General features: G+C 36.3%; 1 non-coding gene across 1 annotated transcript; it reads left to right on the top strand.

The window, feature by feature from the left end:
* The first annotated feature begins 2,901 nt into the window (after positions 1-2,901).
* LOC111733134 lies at positions 2,902-3,039 on the top strand. The gene has a single exon (XR_002777851.1). It is a non-coding gene; the product is annotated as a U4 spliceosomal RNA (small nuclear RNA).
* Positions 3,040-20,968: the final 17,929 nt, after the last annotated feature.

Genomic DNA, 20,968 nt, shown 5'->3' with positions numbered 1-20,968 from the left:
ATTCTCAATTGCCACATATTGGTTTGTGGCCAGCCCATTTCACTTCTCCACCCCTCCTATGTCTCAACATGGTTTTTTTCTTTATATTCTTAGTTATAGGACTTCTGTTTAGCTAGTTTTCTGATGTTTTTCCAGGTCAAATGTTCAATAATTTAATGTGGTCATGGGGGGAGACAAATATAGCATTTACCTACCCTGCCATCTTGACCAGGTTCCTCTGAATTATTTTTAAGATATGTTCAGTTCTGATCATCTATAACTCAATAATCTTTCATCATTATGTGCTAAGAGTCTGTTTCTTTTCTATTTGAGGTGGCTACCATGGGATTCAATTCCCAACAGACTGATCAGTATGGTAGATTCTAGAGTCTTGCTGCTCAAAATGTGATTCATGTATCAGCAGCATCTGTATTACCTGGAAGCTTGTTAGAAATACAGAAACTCAGACCCCACCCCAGAACTCCTGAATCAGAATTTGAATTTTACCAAGATCCCCAGGCTATTCAATGAACATTAAATTTGAGAACTGATCTAGATGATATTGGAATCTTTCTTGATTGACTTATATCATTGATCCTGATCACATTCTCTTTTCTTTGGTTTACAACAGAAAAGTTAGGATAGATGGTCACTCCTGCCCTGTCCTACCTCTCCATGACTCCAAGAGAAAAGGCAGGCTCAGCATTTGCCATGTTTTCCTGTATCTTAACTTACAACTTAATTGTCACCATCTACCAATTTTTCTTATAAATGGTCCCCCAACCCCAATACTATAATCATTTAGAATGTCAAGGATATTGAAAGCAGGTCTTCTCCAGTAGAAAGTTGAAGCCCCTTTGATAAGATAATCTTTCCGACCCAGTCCAATCCTAAGAGTCACAAATTCTATAATACAGACATTCATAACAAAAAAAAATCAGATCCTTTTCAAATTGCCCCAGGCTTGTCCATGTGTTATTAAAATTGGGCTGAGTAATACATGATATAAATGTCCTAGGAGACAGCATTTGCGCCCAGTGAGCACAACATCCCATAACGGACCTATTTGGCCTGTTACCCTGGCACCTCTCTCTGCCTTGATCTCTGGAGACCAGAGAAAATCAAACATCAACATGTCAAGCCAAAGGCATAAACATGAATATTAGATGCTTTGCTTTGAGAGCTTTTATAAGATCACATATCTGGCCAGATTTCTATTACTTCTAAGTTGTAGTCAGCAGGCAATTTTTTCATTAGCATTTCTCTTCCTTGAAAGAAAACATTACCCTCAAATAAAATTCAAGTGAACTAAATCACTTGCAACTTTAGTCATTTCAGGTTTGGTGTCATTTGTGGATTCAAGATTGAGTCCTATTTAATCTGCTCAAGTTCCATTCCTAATAGAAAAAAAGCCAAGAAACAAAGAAAAGAGGCATCCCCTTTTCCAAGGCAATCACCTTATTTGTTTTAGACTGTTCATAAAGTAGTTCAATGTATCAACTTCTTGCAGCTTCTTCTGACAAAGTTAAACCTGGCTGTATTCATTCTTTGAACAAACATTTATTGAGTATCTATGTTATGCTAGGCACTGGGGCCGAGCATAAGGGGAAATTATTTTTTTTAATCAGAAAACTCATAGCTTACCTATGAAGACAGAAATATAAATAGTTATTAAGTTGTATAATCAATAACTTACTGATAGTTTGAGCAAGATAATGTGAGAATACAGACTAGTAAGCAATTAAGATCCAAAGGTAGGTAAAACTATCCTTGCATTCAAGATTTTATTCTAGGTGAAAAAGAGAGAGAGAGAGAGAAAGAGAGAGAGAGAGAGAGAGAGAGAGAGAGAGAGAAAGAGAGAGAGAAATACACCCTAGCATTGATAGGCAGTTCCTGCTAAGTGCCAAATGTATAGTTATCCAAAACAAATCTAGGGCTAAATGTCGATAGTGAATAAATATAGTATCTACATAGTAATTGAGAGCTGTTATGGTAGGCTGTGGGGATAGGGGCTGAATAAAGAAATAAAATTGAGCTGATTGTAAAAAACTTGCAAGAGTTTTTATTGCAGAAAAAAATAAGAATTGGGATGTTTGAGAAGGGAAACAAGTATGTACAAAAGCGTGCAGGTAAGAAAGCACATCTTCTCCCCACACTGGAGCAAACAATGATAATTTCAGTTTGCTTAGAATAGAGGTTTTATACATATACTATGTTCAGTGATAAACGTGGAAAGTCAGACTGGGGCCATAGAGTGGAGCCTTGAATTGTATATATAGAAATGTGGATTTTATTCCATAACCAATGAAGAATTCACATGCATTTTTGAGCACGTGAATGAAAGAAAATCTGTAGTAAAATTAAATTTAACATAGCTTGTAGGATAAATTAGAGTAGGGAGGTGAAAGAGGGGAAAATTTGGAAAGAATTGTGATAAATAGAATCCCATGCTTACATTTAACAGTCATTAATAAGCAGTCCTTGTATGGGAGCAGAGGGTGTTCATGAAAGAGAATCCAGAGTAAATAGCATTATTTTTTCTGAGGAGTGTCCTTTGTGCAAAATGTAACTGAGAATCCTAAATTTGAACGTAAAACACCAGCTCTGGGCCAATTTTTTTTTTCTTTTTACTTAAGTTGGTCAAACCCAATGAGCAAGCACTATAATGGGCACTAGCAAGATACCACCTGAAATCTCAGAACACAGAGGATATGAGAGGAGCAGAGAGCTTAGAGGCTACTTTTTCCAATGACCTCATTTTATGGATGTGAGCAGAGCTCCCCCACAAATGAAGGCCTGGAGTTAAAATGCAGGTACTTAGTTCCAAATCCAATGCTCTTTTCACTACACTCAACTCTCTTAAATAATAGGCAACATGCCTCCCTTCAAAGACCTTACATGTATTTAAAACAAAAAGGACCCAGCTTTGTGCAGTGGCAATATCGTAGCCAATAAGGTTTATCTGAGGCGCGATTATTGCTAATTGAAAAAAAAAAAAGAACCTAAACATTGTTTTTCATCCAAGAAAGATATAAAAATACATGTTCATTCTACTATGAGAAAAAATGGGATAATCTTTCTTAAAGACTGATAGAAAAAGAAGCCCCATATGCATTATGAGAATGAAATTTTCTGCAGGCTTAAAGTCTAGATAACAAAAAGCTACATTTCTCCCTGACTTTCAGCTTCTGAAGGCAAAGGTTGACTCAGGAAATAAAAAAGAAGAGATCTGACTTCTGTGGAAAAGAAACTTTTATTTTATTTACCTACTGCAGTCTCCTTTCTAAATATTACCCCAGAAAAGCTAAACCAAAGAATTTGCAATTTGGAGCCATAATATTGAGGGTCCAATTACTTTAAATAAGTGCAAGAATCAACACAATTGTTCAGAACCCTCAAAGAAACATATTCATGAATTCTCAAACAATTAGTTTTTTTTTCTGTGAAATCTTTTATGAGAAACTAAAGCGTAGATATTTAGGGTGCAGAGGTAACATAATAGAATGATAATTTCTCATTATAGCATCTCAACCATGGGTCTTAACCCCTCTCTTTGGGCCAGCTATCATAATATACATAAAAATCAGAAAAGAGAGGTTGAAGGGTTTTATTCAAAAAAAAATATTTTTCCAAAACTCATTGAACTATATATTATTTAGACTAAGTTTTCTACCTAGAGTTCTTTATGTATATTTCCTCTATAAAACATCTTCCAAGACCATCGATTATGCCCTATAACACACGTCAAACAATTATAAAATGCTATGGTTTATTATGATGTTACAGGATGTCAAATCCAACCTTCTATTGGCTGCTTAAATCCCTACTGTGGTACCTTATGAAGTGGCTCTTCTAGCCTCTACTAGAATACCATCAGAGAAAACCTACTGCTTTCCAAAGTCACCTAACCAATTTGTGCATTACTGCTATCCTGTAGATTGTGGTTTTGCTTTTTGAGATAACAGAAACCAAATCTGTTCCCTCCTCCACATGACAGTTCAAGTCAACAGACATTTATTGAATGTTTGCCAGGCATTGTGAATGAATGAATTAATTAATTAATTAATGAGGTATGGTCCTTGCTTTAGAGATATTTACGTTATAATGAGGAGATGTGCACTAGTACATTCAGAGTGTTCAGATATACAGAAAGAGGTATTTAATCCGGATGTGGGGAGTTAGAGAAAGTCTTAAATGGATTTTTAAGGACAAATAGGAGTTAGCCAAAGAAGAAATTCCTTAAAAGAAAAAATTTAAGGAAAGATACAGAAATCACTCTTGTGGCAGAGTAAACAAACAAGGGTAGAAGAGGCAAGACCATTTAAAAATTTATTTCATTTATCCAGGTGAAAAATGATGAAAATCTGAGTCAATTCGTACTAATGTATATACCTTTAGGAAATATTCATGAAATATAATTGTCAGGCCTGGATAACTAATTTGATATAGATGGTAAAGGAGAGGCGGCAATTTCAATATGACTCTGGCTTCTAACTTGATCAACTGGATGGCCGTTGATACTGCCAATTATTGATATACCAAGTTGGAGGTGTTACAATGAGTTGAACCTAGATTTGTTTGATGTAACTTTAAAATACCAGTTAAGATAAATGGTTAGTAATTGGATATAAGGCAGCAACTCAGAAGAACTTATTATTGAACTCAGTATTGAACTTAGATAAGCAAATTCAACATCTAAGTGAATAATATGAGCTTAAGGATATATAAGATCATCCAGTTACAGAACACAACCTGAGAAAGGAGAAGCATTAAAATAAAACTCTGAGGGACAATAGCATTTAATATGATTTCCAAGAGCTGGAGATAGTCATTGAATTCCTCCTGGGTCTTTTTTTTAATAGAATAAACATTCACAGATCTTTTCATTGTATCTTCTTTCAATTGCTTCTGAGTATGTTTCACTTTGCCAATTTCTCTCATAAAATGGAATGCTCTCTATTGATACTCATCTGTGAACTGGGGACTGGCCAAAGATGAAAATATCATCTCCATTCTAGGTGGCATAAGCAGCATAGATGGTTAACAATTCAGCATGTGTCTTTCTACTGCCATAATGTCACTAGAAAGCAGTTGCCCATCCAGGAACTATATTTCCTACTCTTCCTTGCTAATAAAATATGAGAGAAAATGATGTCTGATACCTTTGGCCCAAATTTTTTTATGAATCAGAGGTCCATTCCTTCTCCACACTTTATTTCCTCATCTTTAAGCTAGATGCAAATGACAGTGAGGCCAAAGCTTAGAGAATCACTGAGCCACCAGATGGGAGAAATCTAGGACATGGGTTTCCATGTGGAGGAAAACAAAGCATAAGAAAGGACAGTTAAGTGAGCAAGAATTTAATTTAAATTACATTAAACCACTGAGATTTAAGAGTCTATTTTTTATAGCAGCTATTACCCTAATACCATACATTTATTGAAACAGCATTAAAAAAAAACATTAACTTTGAAAGGAAGAATATTATACTGATACTGTATCACCTGAAACTCCTCACATTTACAAGCTAAGATTTCCCCCATTTGTAATTATGCATTGGCTTTTGGATCCAATTGTGGAACATTACATTTATCTCTATTAGATTTTATTTTATTTTATTAGATTTAGCTGATCTCTGAATATTTTAGATATCTGTTTGGAATTTGATTTTTTAAATCCAGTATATTAAGTATTCTTTTCAACTATCTAGCATCTACAAACTTGATCAAAGTTTCTATCTTTGAAACATTAATAAAAATAATTGAAAAGTTAAACTTGGACTAACATTTCCAGAAATGTTCTCGTAATTGCTTTCCTTGTGAGCTCTCTATGGACCTTTCCCAACTCTGGCAATACCTCTTCTAATTGGAGTATACTTACATCATCTTATTCAACTACTGCTTTGAGTTTTGCAGGACTTGATGATGAGAAGGATCAAAAGAATAAAATTGTACTATCAAAGGGACTCTATTCTCCTCTTTTCAACTCCTTAACCCAGGCTTTTCACCAGTTCCGAATCATCCCTTTGGATGCAATGGCATCAGCCTCTCTGCTGATCTTTATCCTCTCCCATTTATCCTAGACTTCTCTCTCACATTTCTTTCTCTAAAACCAATCTGCTTGTGTCACTCTCTTGCTGAAGATATCCAATGAATCCCCATTAAATCCAATTGTTTTTTTTGTTTTACATCCAAAGGCCTTTTTGACTTAGACCTCAACTATCTACCTAGACTCATTTTCCTCCAATCCATCATAAACTTCTTGTCATTCACTAAATATCTTAGGTATTTCAACAAGTCCCTGCCTTGTAAATATTATCTGGCTTAAACTGACATTTCCACTCCTTTCCTACCTCCCTGGGGCAGAATTAATTGCCTTTTCCTCTATGCTTTCACAGTTACCCTGCTCAATGTCATTATTTACAGGTCCTTCACTAGTCTGTGAGCATATTGAGGACAGGGCTGTGGCTTTTAGCTTTTATCCCAGTGTGTGCTTCACAGTTGGTGCTCAATAAATATTTGCTGAAATAATGAGTGATGAAAGTGAAACACAAATGGTGAGTGAATGGAAAAGATGGTAAAAAGTGGAAGACACTGCTCTGACATAGAAACAAAAAATTCAAATTGCCAATGTTTATGCAGTAGAAGGAGAAACATTGTCCACTGATGACCATGTGACTTTAAGAAACAGCAATTTTTTTTTTTTTTCCACAATGACTGAAGGTCACATATAAGCATGGAGCTTTATCCTCACAGGTCCTAGACATACATTGATACATGCAATAGATCAAGAAATTCACTCTACAATTAAATATAAATATATTTAAGAAGCATGAGAAGTCTTTAATATTTAAATCCTTAAAACCAGTTCTAAAATCAGGATTCTTATACCTAGTCAGGTCAAATTTTTGTTAACTATTTATTGTTGTTTTGATAACATAATAAAGAATATCAATAAAATATGTCCAAATACCTGGACATAAATCAACTAAAAAGAATAAATTCCATAATTAGTCTGGGAGTGGAAAGCAGGGTTAATTTCATTACATAATAGTTTCCAAAGGGAACAAGCTGTCTTCCTTTTAAATCTTGATTAAAGGTGTACATAGGAATGGTATCCTGCTCAATGCTCCTTGTGGATTTCTTCCCATGATTTGACTTTCCTTGAGTAGTTGGTATGATTAACTGGGCTGGTTTCGTTCATAATTGTCCTGAAGCCCTTTGTATTTTCAAACTGCTTTGCAATTGTTTTTTTCTTAGATTGTCCATAAAAATGAACCCATTGTGTGATGTAGTGGAGCAAGCTCAGCTCAGGGAGGCTGTGGCTAACAGAACTAGGGTAAAACCATAGAAAATGTTTGTATTTTTTTAAGATAGTCGGAGTGCTCTATTCAAAATATTTTCATTTCCAAAATTCAAAAATGTTCAAAAGATGAGTAAGACTAGCTTTCTCTTTTTGGACTTAGGAAAGGGCTGCCAGATAAAATGTAAGATGTCTAATTAAATTTAAATTTCAGATAAATGGTAATTTTTTTAGTATAAGTATATCCTATTAATTCTAGGAGTCCTGTATTTTTATTATAAATATGGGAACTCTAACTTAAGAAGACATTTTTCACCTAGAACTGTGTGAACTTGGGCAAAAAACTTATTTTTTCTGGATTGAAATTCCCTCACCTCTAAAAATAAAATGTTGTATTACATGATACCTGTAAGTGAATTCTACTGCTAACTAGGCTATATGGTACAACATCTTTCTAACATCTAAGAATGACCTAGGATTATTACAATTACAGTGTCATAGAAAGAGTGTTCTGTTTGTAATAAAAAGACCTAAGTTTGAATCCCACATGTATTACTAACTATGTAATCTTAGGCAATCAAATCCTTAGAGTCTCAGATTCTTTATCTACAAAAATGAGATAAGATATTTATTATAAGGATCAAAGTAGTTTATGGATCTAGAAGTGCTTGGGTCTATGTAGAGCTATAAACAAATGAAGACTTAATGGAAAGTTACTCAATTCATACCAGAAGTTACTCTCAACCAATGTTGAAGTAAATTATTTTAAAAACTATAGGAAACCCCACAAAATCCAACTAAAATAAAGAAAACAGAAACACATGGACAAGGAACCAATGAAAATACTGAGCTACCAGAAAGCAAAAGATAAAATGGCTATAAGAAGACCTCATATCATATTTCAATAATCACCCTCAATGTAAATAGATTGAACTCACCAATAAAAAGGCACAGAGTTGAAGAATAGATCAAAAACCAAACCCAACCATATGTTGCCTCCAGGAGACACATGTCAGCTTCAAAGACAAATATAGACTTAAAGTGAAAGGGTAGAAAATGATATTTCAAGCACATGACATTCAGAGAAAAGCGGGAGTAGTAGTACAATTATCAGATGAAATAGACTTCAAAATAAAAAAGGTAAAGAAAGATATTGAGGGACACTTCATAATGAAAAATGGAATCATGCACCAAGAAGAAATAACACTTATTAATATCTGTGCTCCCAATCAGGGAACCCAGAAATATGTAAAGCAATTACTAATAGAACTAAAGGGAGAAACAGAACAAAACATCATCGTAGTAGGGGACCTAAATACCCCACTGTCAGATATGGACAGATCATCCAAACAGAAAATCAATAAGGAAATAACTTCCTTAAATGACACATTAGACCAACTGGACATAACTGACATTTACAGAGCCCTTCACCCCAAAACAGCTGCTTATACATTCTTCTCTAGGGCACATGGAACATTCTCAAGAATCGACCACATACTGGGACACAGAGATAGCCTCAACAAATATAAGAGAGTAATAATCATACCAACCATATTCTCTGATCATAATGCTTTGAAACTGGAGATCAACTGTAAAAAGAAAGCGGGAAGAACAAATACATGGAGATTAAACAACATGCTACTGAAGAAGAACTGGGTCAGAGAAGTAATAAAAAGAGAGATCAAGAGATACACAGAAATGAATGATAATGATAGTAAACATATCAAAACTTTTGGGAGTAGCAAAAGCTGTCATAAGAGGAAAGTTCATATCATTACAGGCCTATCTCAAAAAACAAGAACGAGCCCAAATAAACAACCTAATGATTCACCTTAAAAAACTAGAAGAGAAACAAATGAAGCCTAAAGACAGCAGAAGGAAAGAAATCATCAAAATTAGAGCAGAAATAAATGAAATTGAAAACAACAACAACAAAAACAAAACAAAAAAAAACAATAGAAAAAAATGCAACAAAGAGCTGGTTCTTTTAGAAGGTTAATAAAATTGACAAATCCCTGGGTAGACTCACCAAAGAAAAAAGAGAAAAGACACACATAAACAAAAGTAGGGATGAAAGAGGAGAAATTACAACAAGCACCACAGAAATACAAAGGATCATACAAGAATACTATGAAAAAGTATATAACACTAGAAGAAATGAACCAATACTTAGAAAGATACAACCTTCCTAGACTGAATCAAGAAGAACTGGAAAATTTAAATGGACAGATCAGCAGTATAGAAATTGAAACAATCATCAAAAAGCCACGAAAAGTAAAAATCCAGGACCAGATGGCTTCACCAGTGAATTCTACCAAACGTTCAAAGAGGATTTAATACCTATTTCCTACAAACTCTTCTAAACAATCCAAGAGGTGGCAATACTTTCTAACTCATTTTATGATGCCAATATTACCCTGATACCAAAACCTGGTAAAGATCACATTAAAAAAGAAAACTACAGACCAATATCTCTCATGAACACAGATGCAAAAATCCTAAATAAGATATTAGCAAACCAAATATAGCAACATATTAAAAAGATTATACACCATGATCAAGTGGGCTTCATCCCAGGGTCACATGGATGGCTCGACATATGCAAATCAATTAATGTGATGCACCACATAAACAAATTAAAAAATAAGAATCATATGATCATATCAATAGATGTAGAACAAGCCTTCGACGAGATACAGCATCCATTTATGATCAAAACACTTCACAAAATTGGTATAGAAGGAAAGTACCTTGATATAATAAAGGCCATGTATGACAAACCCTTGACCAACATTTTACTTAATGGGGAAAAACTAAAAGCCTTTCTTCTAAGATCAGAAACAAGGTAAGGCTGTCCTCTATCACCACTGTTAATCGATATAACATTGGAGGTCCTAGCGAGTGCAAACAGACAAGAGAAAGATATAAAAGGCATCCAAATAGGAAATGAAGGACTCAAACTGTCACTATATGTGGATGACATAATTCTCTATATAGAAAACCCTAAAGACTCCACAAGAATGCTACTAGAAACAATAAGCAAATACAGTAAAGTTTCAGGATACAAAAGCCATGTTCAAAAATCCATAGCATTGCTATACTCTAATATGAAGTGTCAGAAAAAAAGTGGAAAAAAGAATTCCTTTCGCAATTGCAACAAAAGAATAAAATACCTAGGAATAAACCTAATGAAACTTGTGAAGGACCTATATAATGAAGACTCTAAGAACCTATTAAAAAAATTGAAGAAGATACAAAAATGGAAAGATATTCCATGTGCTTGGATTGGAAGAATCAACATAATTTAAATGACCATATTACCTAAAGCATTATACAGATTTAATGCAATCCCCATCAAAGTCCCATTGGCATTTTTTAAAGAAATAGAACAAAATAATCATCAGATTTGTATGGAAGCACAAAAGATCCCAAATTGCTGAAGCCATCCTGAAAAATAAGAATGAGGCTGGAGACATCTCTGCCCGACTTCAAATTAAACTACAAAGCGGCAATAATCAAAACAGCATGTTACTGGCAGAAAACCAGAGACACAGACCAGTGGAACAGAATCAAGAGTACAGAAATAAACCCATGTTTATATGGTCAAATAATTTTCTACAAAAAAGTCAAAACATTCAGTGGAGAAAAGAAAGTCTCTTCAATAAACAGTTCTGGGAAAGCCACCTGCAAAAGAATGAAACTAGACTGTTATCTTTCACCACACACCAAAGTTAACTCAAAATAGATTAAGGACCTGACTATTAGACCTGAAACAATAAAACTCATAGAAGAAAACATAAGAACTAACCTCATGGACCTTGAACTTAAAAAGGATTTTATGAATTTGGCCTCAAAGGCAATGGAAGTAAAAACAAAAATAAATGAATGGGACTACATCAAACTAAAAAGCTTCTGCACAGCAAATGAAACCATCGACAAGATAAAGAGACAACCATCCAAATGGGAAAACATATTTGCAAGCAACACCTCCGATAAGGGCCTAATATACAAAATATACAAAGAACTCATACAACTGAATAACAACAACAACTACAACAACAAACAATCCAATAAAAAATAGGCAGAGAACCTGAACAGACACTTCTCCCAAGAAGACATACAAATGGCCACCAAACATATGAAAAGATGCTCAGCGTCGCTAGCTCTTAGGGAAATGCAAAGCAAAACCACAATGAGATACCATCTCACACCTGTTAGAATAGCAACAATCAACAGTACAAGTAATAACAAGTATTGGAGAGGATGAAGAGAAAAAGGAACCTTCATACCCTGCTGGTAGGACTACAAATTGATACAGCCACTATGGAAAACAGTATGGAGGTTCCTCAAAAAGCTAAGAATTGATCTACCATATGATCCAGCAATCCCTCTACTGGGTATTGACCCCAAAGTCTTGAAACTTATATCCGGAAAGATATTTGCACATCAATGTTCATAGCAGCATTGTTCATGGTGGCCAGAACATGGAAGCAACTGAAGTTTCCTACGATAAAGGATTGGATAACAAAGCTGTGGTATGTATATACAATGGAATATTACTCAGCCATAAGAAGAGATGAAATACTGCCATTTGCAACTACATGGATGGACCTCGAGATAATCATGCTAAGTGAAATAAGCCAGATAGAAAAATTCTAAAACCACATAATATCATTTATATGTGGAATATAAACCTAAAAGCAACAAAGGAACAGGACAAACAAACAGAGACTCATGGACATGGACATGGTTACCAGAAGTTAGGGGGGATGGGGTAGGTGGAAGGTAGATGGGGTAAAAGGGGTCAAATGTGTGGTGACATTAAAGAATCAAAAATTAAAAAAAAATTAAAAAAGTAAATAAAAACAACAACAACAGCAACAATAAAGAAACTATGTAACCACAGACTCTGCTCCCTTATATTTCTCAAACTAAGTTTTCAAGCTTGAATAAATTCTCAGAAGTTTTCCATAGGTAGTTGTTTTACCATTTTTGCTCTTTGTATTTCAACAGACAAATGTTGGCTCTAAACCTTAATCTCTCCAAATAATAAATGGTCAAAATAATACCCACTGCATACATTTATTATGAGAATTGAGTGAGAAAAACAGATACAAAGGCCTGGCACAGAGAGTTTCTCCTTAGAAATATCAGTTCCTTCCCTTCTCTGTGGTTCTTTTGATTGCCTCAGTTGAAGCCCAGCCCTGGACACAGTTCATTGGTAGGTGGGTATGTTTAAGGAGCAAGCCTCATTTTCCATTTGCCTCTCTTACTTGGCATCTCTGCTGTTGCAACCCAGCAGAAGGAAGGAGAAGAGTCTCCTTTAATCTCCAGACCTCCCCCAGAATGGAGTCTGAGATGCCCAACTCATTTTATGTTCCCTGACCTCTACAGACCCATAGGACAACATTAAGCTCCCCTAACCACAACCAGATTCAAGCCAGAAAGCAGCAGGAGAAAAGTTGCCTTGACTCAAAGGGGCATCCAACCTCTTCCACGCCAGATGCAGGATAATAAAATCCAGACAACATGAAATTCCTTGTATTTGATTACTGCATACACCCTTCCAGCACTAGGTCTTCCAGCTTTTCTTCCCCTTGCCTCAGACACAGCTATTTCTCAGTCACATTTTTCAGGTCACCAAGCCATTCATCAGTGGAGACAGAAAGATATCTGCATTAGGGAATTTCCAACCTGCCCAGGGAAAGTTGGATATACCCTTTGCATAAGCCAATTTAGGAAGGTCAGCACCGTGCTTTGCATACACATCTCTGGTGCAACAGTGACCTCCAGTGGCTGGTATGTCTCTGGCTGAGCCAGGAGGACAAAATGCCTGCACTGGGCTCCTTCCAGTCTAGTACACAGGATGACAACTTTTTGGAACCACTTTCCAGAAAACCTATACACAGCTAGCTGCACAGCATCTTTTTTTCTTTTTTAAAGAGAAAAGAAACAACCCCAGAGTTATGTATCAATTGTATCTAAACATGTCCCATGTTACTCTTCTACGTACAAAGCTTAAATGGACCTTCATTGACCGCAGGATAAGGTCTGAACTTAGTACAGCAAACAGGACTCTTCAGGATCTGGACATGACTACTTGTAATTTCCAACAACTTCTCCATCCATTAATACACACTAGACTTCTCTGTGGGCCTTGAATGGCCTATGCTATTTCCTCTACTTTAAATTACCTTCTTCACTTATCTGCCTGGTAAAAATCCTTTTCCTTTTTGAGGATCTCATATCAGAAATTACCATCCTGGTGACATCTTCAGTATTATCTCTCAGCCACTGTTAAATTATATTTTCAAAACATACAGTGGAGCTAATACCGATCTGTTTATCTATACAAGAAACAATAATAATATATCTATTATAATGCCAGTTCTGTGGTGCACAGTAGAGAGATATTGAGCTAAAATGCAGACGGAATCAAGGGTTTAAAATATTTGCTATGTCAATAAGGAGACATTGAAAGTTCTTGAATGAAAGCAATATTTAGAAGAAGTAAACTGACACAAATCTAGGCATAGCCTATAAGAAAAACAAAAAGATCAAAATCAGGTTTTTGCGGGTTATTGATATTCATCGCCACTGTGAGTGTCAGTCAGATCCAATCTGAGAAGCCAAGGCAATGCAATGAGTAGGTAAACAGGCAGATGGGGCACAGGACAACAAAGAAGAATACTTTAACACACAAAGCAATTAGTTGTAGTGTAGTTGAGAATAGAAACAAATGTTAAAGTTTCAGAGAATGGCAAGTCCAGGTAGAAACACAGAGAAGTCCAAATTTGTTCTGTTGAACAGCATCTTACTGAAGTCTGGTTGTTTTTAAAGGGTTGGAGACTTGAATGGCAAGGTAAGTCTAAGAAAGCTTCTCTAAAAGGTCCAGTTCTAAGACTCTAAAGGACATGCCCCAAGGGGCCAGTGAGGTCCTACTCCTGGTTCAAATATGTGTCCTGAACATCTGGAAGAAAAGAGAGTTGTGAACCTCTTCCTCAGCCTCCAGGTAATATTGGCTGTTAGGATAGGTGTCCCTTTTGATCATTGTATCATGAATGGGGGAGGATAGCTATCCCTTAACATACAGGGCAGGGAACAATTATGTGGCAGAAACAGGAGCAGTGAAAACCAGGTGACTGTGCATCTATGCATTTTTGTATTTGTGTATACCAGAAACCTCTTACACACAGATGAAAGACAACAATCAATCTGGAACAGAGACTTTCCAGGGAAAGACAGACAACATGATGAAGATAAAGAGAATGTTATAGTTCTCTATCCAGGTTACTATAGCAAGCTACTTTCTTCCATCCAGACACTTTTCAGAGCATAGAGTACCTGTCTGTTTACTTATATTTTTGTCTCATTAGAAAATGAACTCTAAACGTGTATTTTCCTCAACTAGCACAGTACCTGGCACAGTTGGCGCTTAATATATACTGGCTTTAATTAAATAATAAATAAGCAATTCCGAGATGGAGGAAATTGATTATGAAGTTCTTACAGACACCTATCGATTGAGCTGGAGTGCCAGTAGATACTATATCTTCTCAAGTTTGTCCTTCATCCTTTTACAAACGTTGCTAACATGTACATTAAAAAGATGTTTATTTTGGAAACAGATGAAAATGATTTTAAATTTAGTATGTGCCATTTCGTTTGCATGGGCAATTTATTCAAATTGTTTAAGACTCAAATTTTTTTTTGCCTAAAATACAAAGATAATAATTATAACATCCTCCTCATTAAGCCGTGATGAGAGTAATAATCATACATATACAGTGCCCTAGCACAGGGTGAAGCAAATAGAGATCTCCAGTAAATGATAGCTGTTGTGACTATAACATGGTATATCTTCTTGTGAGGGACTTTGAATCAACAAAAGCCCCAGAAACCTTAGTGGACAGTCTTATCCAAGAAGTAGTTCTGTCACAGGACTCAGAAACTGAAGAAGGCCTTGACACAGCTGAATGCTTGTGTCCATGATTTTGTGGTTGGAACATACAGATTTGTGCTTGTATACTAGCCTGACAGTAATAGAAGCTTTTTTGTGTATGAAATATATCAGCACAGAGATATGACTGTGTCTATATCTGTCAGTCTCTTGTTGCTGGAGTTAGAAATGGTGAGCCATAAAATTCTCATGACAGAGGATCACTTATGGGGGTCACACAGTATTTTGACATCCAAGACACAGCAACAGTACTACAAATCTGGCTCTGAGGATTATAGATGAGAACAGAAAGAAGTAGGGAAAAGAAATGACATCACCTTGCAGCTGAGGTTGCTGGTAGTTGAAAGAGATGTTCAATACCTTAAAAATCAGTCAGAGCAACCACTTACAATCAGCCCCCTTCAGTTAGTGGCACCAAATCCATGGCCCGACATTGCTTCTCATATATGAAATAACACCATTCAGTTTGACTTTGTTGCTTCAAGAAAGGGGAGTAACATCCAATTCCAGAATCCCCATGGGTCAAATGGCCACATTTAAGACATTGATTTCAATCAAAAATGACTGACTGAGATACAGATATGCCCCCTGTGGATTTAAACAATCCAGAGTCTAAGGTCCTAGAAGTCGGTTTGAGGAACCAGAGGCCAGAAAAAGGATCATTTTCCTCCAGCTGTCTATTGGATGTGATGAAGTGAAGCACTCTCACTCACTTTGTGATGATAACTCTAAAATGTGAATCTGTAGCCCAGGCCTCTCTTCTAAGGTCCAACCCTATATCCAACCACCTAGTGAACATGTCCACTTGAATCTCTCTCAGATTTCTAAAACTCTACTTTCTCTGAATTAAACCATGGCAAAAGCATGGATTTTACAGCAGTCTTGTTGATTCTTCATTCCTTCTTCCCCCACATCCAATCAGTCACTACATCTGACTGATTCACTATACTCAATGCCTGCTATATGCAGCACTAGTCTGAGCCCTCTGCATGTGAGTTAGTATTCTATTGCTGCTATAAAAAATTACTATGAGATTGAAGTTTTCATATAACAAAAATTTATTGTCTTACAGTTCTGTGGGGTAGAAATCCATTGCATGTCTCACCAGAGTAAAATCAAAGTGTTGGCAGAGTTGCATTCCTTTCTGGAAGCTCTAAGGGAGAATACATTTCCTTACCTTTTCCAGATTCTAAAAGCTACTCACATTTCTTGGCTCATGACCCCTTCCTCCATCTTCAAAGCTACCAACATAACATCTTTCTGACCCATCTCTATCATCACATCTCTTTTTGACCATAGCCAGGAAAGGTTCTCCACTTTTATCAACCTAGTTGATTAGGTTGAGGTCATTTGAATAATCAAAGATAATTCCCCCCATCTCAGGGTCTTTAACTTTCAACACATCTGCAAAGTCTCATTTGCTGTAGAAGGTAACATATTTACAGGTTCTGAGGATTAGGACATGAACATATTGTATTATCTGATAATCTTTCCAAGAATTCTATGAGATGGCTACTACTGTTATCTCCATTTTGCGGATGAGAAAACAGATTTAGGAAAATTTCTTGATTATCTAAGGTCACCATAATATATGGCAGAGAAATTTGTAATGAGCTTTGTTTGGCTTACTGTACTATACTGAATTTCTACTTGCTAAATATCTCTTGACTCTATGGTCCAACCACGCTTGTTCAGGCACTATTATGATTTACTTAGATTATAAATTAGCCTCATTGATCTCTTTCTCCAATTTTATGGTCCTTCAATCCATTCTTCACTGTTCAGCCAGAGCTATCTCTGTAAAGTACACATCTAATAAGATTACCACCAATAATACTCCATTACTCTTGAAATAAAGCCCAGACTTCTGGACACGGTCTACAAGAATGATAAAATATAGCCTCTGTTTAACTACAGCTTCATCCATTTCTCCCTTTTCCCCTCCCCAACCCCCACAATCTCAGTGCTGAAAGCAACACAGAGCTACTATCAGTTTCCCAAATTTACCATGCCTTCTCTTGGCTCCAGATGTTTCCATATGCTAATCTTTTATAGGACTGTTGGACAGATTAAATAAGATAATAGGTACAAAAGTGCTTATTATTTTACTTTGAACATAGTCAGTGCTTAAACAAAGAGCTGACAGCAGAGAAAGGCAATGTTTTTGTAGGATAGTGAAGAAACCTTGCCAACACAGATGCAAATAAATTAAATAGAAAATTTAATGAAAATGTACCAAATCTGTTTTTTTCTTCCAATTTGTTTTTCATGGGTCACCTTCGAAGACTGGTTTGAGTAGACACAGGGAGAACAGAAGCATAGCATATCCTTTCCAACTTATAGTTGTCTAAAACTATAAGCACATAAATGGAACAAAAATAACAAGGATTCAAAGACTGAACCATAGCTCCCTCTGTTATGAACTACAGTAAGTGCAAGAAATAGGCTAGTTAATGTGAAGATATCTTTGTTCTTGAAGTACTCTATCACAGAGAGCAGACAACAGTCTGCGTGGTTTAAGGAATGGGGTTAGTGTTCTTTATAAACAATTTGCTTTTCTATGTCAAACAAAATTTTCATAAGATGATTTAGAAAATATATTCAAGGCTGGGTCATATGTTATTTCAGACCTACACATGGAGTAAGCTACATTATTAATTCATTTGACAAAGGTTGACTGCACATCTACGAGTATCGGGCACTGGTACAGACAATAACTCATTGACCGTTTTTATGAAGCTCAGAGGTTAGTGACAAAAATAGGCAAAGAGCAAATCATGACAATGCACTATAGATATAGAAATAATCTCATGTAGAGGGAGCTGAGGAAGAAATTTCCTGCCATTTGGGATGGTCAAAATATCCTTACTAAAAGTGATGATGTTTTAGCTGAATCCTGCAGGATGCTGAAGAATAAACCAGACATCGAAGTGTGAAAAGGAGCAGCATAAGCAATGACACAGAAACAAGAAAAAAAAAACAGCATCAGGGAAATGCAGCTGAAGATGAAACTGAAACTCAAACTCTTGCAGCATCCTGATTGCAATGTTAAGGAGTTTGAACTTTATCTGAAGTTAATGATAGCCCGTGCATACTTTAAAGCATAGCAGTGACATAGAAAATTTGAATTTTAGAACAATTATTTGGGCTGCCACATAGAAGAGGAGAGGTTTGTTTAGAGGCTATTGCCATAATCCAGAAAAAGGCTTTTAATGAATTCCTAAATATCAATCAGCGATGAAACTGGAAATGAAGAGACAGAAGTCAAAAAGGAATAAAGAAGATTGCTCACTAATTGGATGTGCATGATGTCATTTCTTGACATAAGGAAGTTAAATAAAGACAAAAATTGGAGTAGGGGGAAGATTAAGTTGAGTTTTAATGTTTTTTAGTTTCAAGTGTCTGTGAAACAGATAGGAAGATATATGCAATAAATATTGGACATCTGGATTTGGAATTAAAGAAAGAGGTCCACAATAGATATAAATTTGGAAATCATCACCATGAGGTGTTGGTTGAAGCCATCAGAGGGAGAGTAAAAGAGGAATAGAAAAGGCTCTGGGGAAATCTGACATTTAGGATTTTAGACAAATGGAGAAAACTTCATGGACAGAATTGGTGTATAATCACCAGAAAGGTTGAAAGAAAAATCATGGGAGATGAATATCATTGGAGCCAAGGGAAGACAGCAGCTTCAAGAAGGAATTGGCACAAAACCATTGTGCAGGCAAGAAGAGGCAACAGGTGAAAAGTCATGCAGAGACTCTGCCACTCTGCCTGTTCTGAACACCCGATATATGTAAGCTCACTCTCCTCACCCCTGCCTCCCTGCCATGCTAACCACTTTCTGTTAACCTGTTTTACTTTATGCACCACATAAATTTTAGCTGAAAATATTTTATTTAGTTTTGTCACCATTGTCCTTATCCCACTATAATATATAAATGACATGGAGGCAGGAATTTCATATATCTTGTTCGCCACTGCCTTCCTTTGGATTTCACAAAACCAGACTCTGAAACTAGGATTTGAGCACAGGGAGTTTATTTGGAAGTTGATGAAAGGGAACGTGGGTAAAGGAGTAAGGAAGGAAAGCAATGAAGAATGAGTGTTTGAACCAGTTACCACAGTGGGCAATGAGTATGTAATCCTACAGAGACCTTTGTCAGTCAGTGTGGAACATATCAGATCAGAGATTTCCCACTCAGGGGACAAGAGGACTGGAGTTGCTATCCACCTACTCCTGTAGGTCACTACTTAAGGAAAGTTGGAGGATGGAGAAGGAGAGCTTTAATTTCCCAGAACTTCTGGGCTACCCTAGATGAAAGCAAAACATCTAGCAACCAGAGGAAGCCCTCAGACAAGAAAACCAAGTGCAGGTAAATGGAAGCAGAAGTTGAGACAAAGCCCAGTATGGAAATAGTAGGTTCAAGAGAATAAAAGCAGACCCTTGACAGCATTCACTATAACTCTCAAGTCCCGGGCACAGAAAATAGTGCCGGGTACATTGTGAGTCTCAACAGATGTTTTAATGAATATTGTAATCATTGAATGAAGGAATTATGACCTTTTCCAGCTTTACCTCATGTCACATTCCCCTTGAGCTCTATGTTTCAGCCATACTGGATTTTTTACTAATTCCTCACCTCAGGGATTTCTCATGTGCTATTCCCATTAACTAAATGTTTTGTTAGCCATTAAGGGTCACTTCCTCAGGAAGTCCTCTCTAATTTCTCTCCCAATAGTTTGTCCCCAGGTTATATACCATTAGAACACCTGTCACCTCCTTATTCTTTATGTCATTCACCATATTTAAAATCTCTGTCTACCTCTGTTATTGGGGGGAAATAACACACCTGTGCATGTCTAAGCCAAAGAAGATGTATGTATAGGTTTTGCAGCAAAGAAATTAAGGTTTATTAGAGAGTTGCAAGTCCTGGAGACACAGGCAAGCTATCACTCAAAGGCCTGGCTCCCTGGGTGTCTCGGGGGTACAAATTATATAAGGAAAAATCAGTAGTCATGGAAACTAAGGGAGTTGGGGTCATGGGTGCTGCTATTTGAATAATTGAAGGGGGATGAGGTAATTGATTATTGTGTCCAGTTCTGGAATCAGCCATGGAACCATCTATCTGGTCCTGTGGCTGCTGGGGTTGTTCTGCCTTGATGGGGCTGAGAATGAAACATCTAAAGTGAAGATGTTATCCTTAGTTTAAAGTCGAACTAAAACATCTTGTCTTCATGATTATAGACCCGAGGCTCAGTTAATCTTATGTCCTAAGTCTTAATGATTAAAGGAGCAGGCATACAGAGGATAAGGGTGGGGAAAAGAAGCAAGTGAGTCACATTGCTATTATCTGGGCAAAACCAGTTTGAATCAGAGGGGGAAAAAAAACTATGTTAAAGAAAGGAAGTTTGTGTACAGTTACACCTTATTTGTCGGTGTGACTGTAATACTCACATAGCCTGTTATATAGCAACTTCTCAATGTGTATTTAGTAAATAATAACAAGTTAAGATTAGAGTTAGATGATCACATAGAGGTTTTGTGTGGAAAAAGTGAAGAATTGAAATAGAGCTGAAAGGAATATAAAAAGTTGTTTACTAGAAGCAGAAAGATTTTAGCATCATTGAAGACTCAATAGAGTTTGTAGATAATTAATATATAGTGGCACTGATCATCATGATTCTATGTTTCCCCCCAATACTGCTAAAAAAAAAAAAAGC

This window comes from Pteropus vampyrus, unplaced genomic scaffold, assembly GCF_000151845.1.
Source record: "Pteropus vampyrus isolate Shadow unplaced genomic scaffold, Pvam_2.0 Scaffold528, whole genome shotgun sequence".
NCBI lineage: Eukaryota > Metazoa > Chordata > Mammalia > Chiroptera > Pteropodidae > Pteropus > Pteropus vampyrus.
Note: the sequence above shows the minus strand (reverse complement) of the source record. Positions and strands in the feature narration are given on the sequence as shown.